The following is a 6,468-nucleotide window of genomic DNA, read 5'->3' as shown; positions in this document are numbered from 1 at the left end:
TCAGTATTTTTTGAAATCCTATTATCTTTAGCTGGCAAGTGATACTACAGTCAAATAAAGGTACAGTAGAGGACCTCACTTATTCCATTAGGGCCTCAGTAGCTTGCAACACCAGATTCTGATTATGCTTACCAGGCCCTTCTGAAAATGTCTTATTGTTTTATATCAACAGCACAGCCCCTAGCAAAGTTCCATATAAGTTTTTAAAGACTGTTAAGCTGATAGGTGTTTATTCACCCCCCATCTCTATAAGAATCATGGAATATAACTGACAAGAAAAACCACTTCTGTTTCCTTATCTCTTCTTCACTTGTTCTCGCTCTCATTTTTTCTCTTTAACCAAGCAGCTGCCCTCTAAACTTGATCCCATATGGTCCTGTTTGAGAAAAGAAGGGGGAAAAAATTAAAATCAGGTCTCACTAATTAGAGGAAAATTACACATGTAGATAATCGAAAGATCTTTTCATACTTACGGTTGGCATTTCTACCAAGGCTTTAATTGACTGTTGGGTCTAAAGGGTTACGTGCTTTTTTTAAGCAACATGTGCTCCTAGCCAAGTACTGGCTGGGACACGCTGTAAGTAGTTTGGGATCACCAGCAGCTCTTGCTATTTTAGTCTGTGTCACTGCTTGAAGTTGTAATTAATTTGCAGGATCCTAAAAATCACAATTATGACAGTTCTGTCACTTGATAATAACTTGCATTCAGTCTTATCAAGAAAGTCATGGAGCATTTAGAAGAAGGGCAAAAAAAATCCATAGAGTGCCAGCAAGTATCTCACCTAGAAGCGGACAGCAGAAGCCTCCGCAGGGCTTAACGTGTCCTTGTAAGTAATTTGTGGGATATTACTACTTGCTAATTAATTGTGATTCTGCGTTTTAATTGTATTTTCTATCAGGGATAATGTGTGTTGCATTTGTTTTTGCTTTTAATCTAAAAGTTCATTCATGGACATTTTTAGCCAATGTCAGCTTTAGCTCATTCTTGTAAAATTTATAATATTTATAAATGTTATTATAGAAATGATATTTGCACCCTTATAGCACAGTAATTCATTAGTTCCTTCTATTAAATCAACATGATAAAAAAAAATAGTGCCGTTGTTAGATTTCTCTCTTCCTCTTTTGCTCCTGATTTCTTTCCTTGCGTTTAGTTTTCCTTGTAACAGCTACATTTCTTAACAGATTTTCTCATTCTTCAAACCATAAAAAGAAAAAAAGGTACAAAGAAAAGGGTTAAGAAATGAATAGTGAGGCGTTCTCTCGTGGCTCAGGGGGTTAATGATCTGGTGTTGTCGCTCCTTGGCTCTAGCTACGGCTGTGGCACAGGTTCGATTCCTGGCCCAAGAACTTCTACAAGCTGCAGGTGTGGCCAAAAAAAAAAAAAAAAAAAAAAGAATAATAAAAGTAAAAACAAAATAAAAAAATTAGTGAATGTGTAAGAGGTTGAAGTGTGATCTTTTTCTGATTTATGGGGTCATTCAAATTATGAACATATAACATGTACACAATGATCTTCAGTGTGCTGAAATATGTTTATAGTATATCTCTGAAAATCACTCAAGAAATGTACTTTTAGTATGTGTTCCTATTGGGTTGATCACAGGTTCTATAATAAATCATTTTTTAGAAAAACACTTACTTAGATTCATTAGAGTTATAGGTGCATGATTAAAGGAAATGAAATGTAGAGTCCTGTATTTAAATATGAGCTATAGTTCAGCAGATTGATTTCTGATCAATTATTTTCTTTGAACTTCAGGTTCATCTATAAAGTAAGGATAATAAAAAAAAATAATAATAATCTACTCTGCAGAGTTGTAATGAGGCCCAAATAAGCACAAGAACATTAGTGTAATTTTACAAGTTTGTATAAACACTTCCTCAAGAATTAGTATTCTAGTCTATAAAAAATACTTCTTGCTTAAGAATGTTAAGGGGGGAAATGACTAAATAAGTAAAGAGGGTGAAAAGTATAAACGAATTCCTTTTTATCTCAGTGGTTTTTCATTGTTAATTTTTTAATATTTATTTTACAGAAGTTGATAAGCAGGAATACCACTTTATTATGCCTTTAGTAAGCAAGCAGCAGTTGTGAGGAAGTAATAAGGACTGAATTTAAAGGACCGTGTTGTTTTCCCGTATTGGTAACTGTAGAGTCAGAGGTCCTTGTACTGTTCTGCAACTGGTTGTATATCTATAAAATGAGAACAGTAATGGAGTTCCTGTCGTGGTTCAGTGGTTAACAAATCCAACTAGGAACCATGAGGTTGTGGGTTCAATCCCTGGCCTTGCTCATTGGGTTAAGGATCCAGTGTTGCCCTGAGCTGTGGTGTAGGTCGCATACGCGGCTCGGATCCAGAGTTGCTGTGGCTGTGGTGTAGGCTGGCAGCTACAGCTCCAGTTCGACCGCTAAACTGGGAACCTCCATTATGTCATGGGTGCAGCCCTAGAAAAGACAAAAAAAAAAAAAAAAAAAAAAAAAAAAAGGGAGCAGTAAGTGTGGAAAATAGAATCTTGCATCTGTGCTATTCCTGGGTCTCCTGAACCACAAATGGGCAGCTCTTCTAACTGGCCAAGAGGATGCAGTTCTGCAGTGAGAGCCCCAATCATTCTCCTACCTGATCAGAGTCCAGGGGGAACGGGGGCAGGGCTTGCGGGTGGGTCAGTCACCACTGGGCACTGCACCCAGGGCTGCAGATTTGGGAGTAGAGGAAAGTTACTCACCAGCAACACTCCTCTGCAGCATGGGATAGCCACTCTGCCAGAAATGTTTCAAGGCACGAGGGGACCGAGGGGACCATCAGCAGCTGTTCTTTATACCTCGCAGGATGTCCTGAGGCTGTTTGAGATGACCCCTTGGATCATGGGTTTGCAGCTCCTCCTTGGAAAGAAGTAGCCATAATATAATAGAGGGTTTTGTTATTGTTGCTTTCATTCGAAGTCATGAGTTGTTTTTTTCTTTTTCCTCTGGGGAAAAATTGTTTACTTGCTTCTTGTTCCATGAATTTCTTTTCCTGGTAATGTGATTAGATTTGGGTTCCTAGGAAGTGGGGGAAGTGGGGGGAAAGTGGAGGAAGGAAGAATCGAGGGAGAGAGGGAGGGAGAGGTGGAGGGAGGGAGGAAAGAAGGAAGAAAGGGAGGGAGGGAGGGAGGAAGGAAGGAAGGGAAAAGAAAAGAAAAGAAAAGAAAACTGAAGAAAAAAAAGTTGCATGAGTAGAATATGTACATAATAGGCTCTAAATGAGAAGAAAATTTTGCAGTTGTTCTATGGATTCACAGTAAGCATGTTTTAGAACCTGCTGTTTCTTTCTCCAAAGTGAATTTCTATGTAATATTAACTTCAGTTTTTTAAAAAAACTTCACATATCTGAAAGTAATATTTTTATTTAGATGAATACATCATCTTGTATTTCTCCCTCAGAAAGTTAATAAGACCCTCTTAATTAAAAGTTGATATATTTTAGTGGTAAAAGTATTATGCTAAAATATACCTTTGAATTAATACTTCAAAATACTCTCCAGAGTATAAGCAGCCCATAGATAACAGGGGGCAAAAAAAAAGCTAAAATGCTGTGGATTTAAAATTGTAGCGAGCATTTTAATTCTGACTCTCTCCACCCCATTGCTTTGTTTTCCAAATACTTAACTGAGATTTGTACTATGGGTTAGTATGGGTTGCCTAGATATTAGCTAGATGTTAGTGATGTTCTATTTTTTTTCATAGTCTGTCCCAGAAAGGGATGTCTTAAATATTCTTAAGTAGACATTTTTTAAAAACACCCTATCATTAAAAATATGTCAGCTAAATTTTTCAATAATTTCCTTTGTTAAGAGTGTGATCCGTTCTTCTAAATTCAATTTTCCTTTCCCTCTGTGTTCCGTTTGTATTTCCTCCAAATCACACTGCCTTGTACGCTCTCTCTCAAGCATACCTACAATAAAGCCATCTGTTGTCCAAGGGTTATTCCTACATGAATCATGCTCTGTCAAAAATTTTGAGGTTTATAAATGTTCAGTTAATTGAGCAGTCTGACCCGCTGAATACTTGTAAGTGCTTTATAATATCTTTCAACACTTCAAAACTTTGGCCCACTTAAAACTCCAGAATCCCAGAGCAAATGGGACAAGTTATTCACATGGATTCTTGCTGATAAAACTAAAAACATGCTTATGAATTTCTCAGAATTGGGAATAAAGTAAATGCAGTTCTACTCTTCAGTGTTTATTTTTGAACTGTGTCTATGTCAGACCATAGCAAGTGGTTTGGCAAGTGAAAAACTTACCCAATCAGCCAATTATGTTGACTGCTTCATATTAAACACTAACTTGTCTTTCTTTTTTTTTTTTTTTCTCACCAACTGGACGTTTTGACTTCATGAATGCTTATAGTTTTTAAGAAAGAAGTCACTCTCTGTCTCTCCCTCCTCTAATTACTTTTTTCTCATGGGGATGAGATACTTAAAATGAATGTACAAATAAATAACTTATAACTTACACGTCAGCTCAAACCATCCACCGCAATTGTCTTTTTAAGATTTCTGCACATTCCTGGGGGACATATTCTCTTAGTCTCTTCTGGCCTCAAGTTCCAGATTTCACAGGATTCTCAGTCTTACTCCCGTATCAATACCATCCTTTCTGCTCTGCATCATTCTTTCAAAAAAAAAAAAAAAAAAAAAAACAGCGAATCTGCTCACAAAAAATATTTTTCCCTGTAGCTTATTGAGAAAACCAAGGCAGTTTACACAGCAACCACACAACTTTGCATATTGGTGATTTCTCAACTTAAAATTATGTTGACCCCCAGCCATATATCACACAGACTGGGCACCCTTTCCTCCTATAGAAGCTAACTCCACTTTTCCCTACCAACCCCAATCTCAGCTCTGATATTCAGGGCACGTGTCAAGACTCACTCAGTGTACTTCTAAACATCTGCTTCAAATTTTTTCTAATCCTCTGTCCTTTGCTAATCTCTACAAGGGGAAGTGAGGAGTATAGAAAAGTTTTACTCTACCATTAGGAGATATTCATACCCAACACACACAGACACACACACACATACACACTCACAAGACAAGTGCATGCCACTCACCCCACATTCACATGCCTTAGCAGGCAGATGTATCTAGACTCAGTTTGGGTTTTAAGCAAAAATTCCCCTTGAATGCATTTATGTCAATGTTTAAAAGCTCTTACTTGTTATATATGTATAATATCTAAGTGGAACCTCTTGTTCTCCAGGGTGGCCACTGCCTATCCCCCAGACCTCATCTCACATCAAGCCACACTTGCCTTCTTTTTGGTCCCTAAAAGGCAAAATCATTCCTTCTATAGTACTTTTGCTTTCCTACCTCTGAGCATCTCAGCATAACTGATCTATTCTCATGATGTATGTGTTAGTCCAAATTTCTCCCTTTTAGAAGTGACTGTTGGAGTTCCCGTCGTGGCACAGCAGAAACAAATCTAACTAGGAACCATAGGGTTGCGGCTTCGATCCCTGGCCTTGCTCAGTGGGTTAAGGATCCAGCATTGCCGTGAGCTGTGGTGTAGGTCACAGACATGCCTCAGATCCTGCATTGCTGTGGCTCTGGCATAGGCTAGTAGCCATAGCTCCAATTTGACCCCTAGCCTGGGAACCTCTATATGTCACAGGTGCGGCCCTTAAAAAAAAAAAAAAAAAAAAGTGACTGTGAAATCCACAGCAACATCTTCTCACCGCATAGTCACACCACCCAATAGTCTATAATAGTCACTTTTATTTCTTTAAAATAAATTATAACACTCTGAGATTATCTTTATTTTTTTATTTTTTTCTTTTTAGGGCCACACCCATGGCATATGGAAATTTCCAGGCTAGGGCTAGAATTAGAGCTACAGCTGCTGGCCTGTTGTACCACAGCCACAGCAACGCCAGATCTGAGCCATGTCTGCGACCTGCACCACAGCTCATGGCAATGCCGGATCCCCAACCCACTGAGCAAAGCCAGAGATCAAACCTGCATCCTCATGGATACTAGTCAGATTAATTTTTGATATGCCACAATGGGAACTCTGAGGTTATCTTTATTTTTAATTTATAAATTATCAATTGTCTATTCTTGAGGACAGGGTCATTTTTATATTGTTTACTCTTCTATATCAAGGACCAAGAAATGTGGGTGAGAATGTTTAATATATTTTTTAAAAATAAGTAATTTTGTCTATTGTTAAAAATAAAAAACATTATTAATTTCTTAGTAACTTTAAAAAGTATAACTTACCTAATATATTTTAAAGGATAATCATATTATCTGTCCCCTAATAGTTAACATGAATTCAGTAATAATTATAATTGTTATTATAACCAGGACTTCCTGAGATTAACTTGATGGCAAATACCATCATTTACTATGTTCATATTGAGAATTCAATGTTCAGAAGAAATAGTATTAGCCTGGGAATTAAAACAGCCTAGTTAAAGAT

General features: G+C 37.4%; 1 protein-coding gene across 6 annotated transcripts in view; it reads left to right on the top strand.

Moving 5' to 3' along the window:
* The first annotated feature begins 556 nt into the window (after nucleotides 1-556).
* EYA4 (EYA transcriptional coactivator and phosphatase 4) overlaps nucleotides 557-6,468 on the top strand; it is a 314,555-nt gene continuing 308,643 nt past the window's right edge. For all 6 annotated transcript variants that reach the window (XM_084955944.1, XM_084955832.1, XM_084955787.1 and 3 more), the window contains exon 1: nucleotides 557-827. The gene's annotated coding sequence lies outside the window, so the exon portion shown is untranslated. The remainder of the gene's footprint in view (nucleotides 828-6,468) is intronic.

Source organism: Sus scrofa, chromosome 1, assembly GCF_054392235.1.
Source record: "Sus scrofa isolate SSC_HxYL_T2T_F1_AM1 chromosome 1, Sscrofa_HxYL_maternal_Yorkshire_Landrace_v2.0, whole genome shotgun sequence".
Classification (NCBI taxonomy): Eukaryota; Metazoa; Chordata; class Mammalia; order Artiodactyla; family Suidae; genus Sus; species Sus scrofa.
Note: the sequence above shows the minus strand (reverse complement) of the source record. Positions and strands in the feature narration are given on the sequence as shown.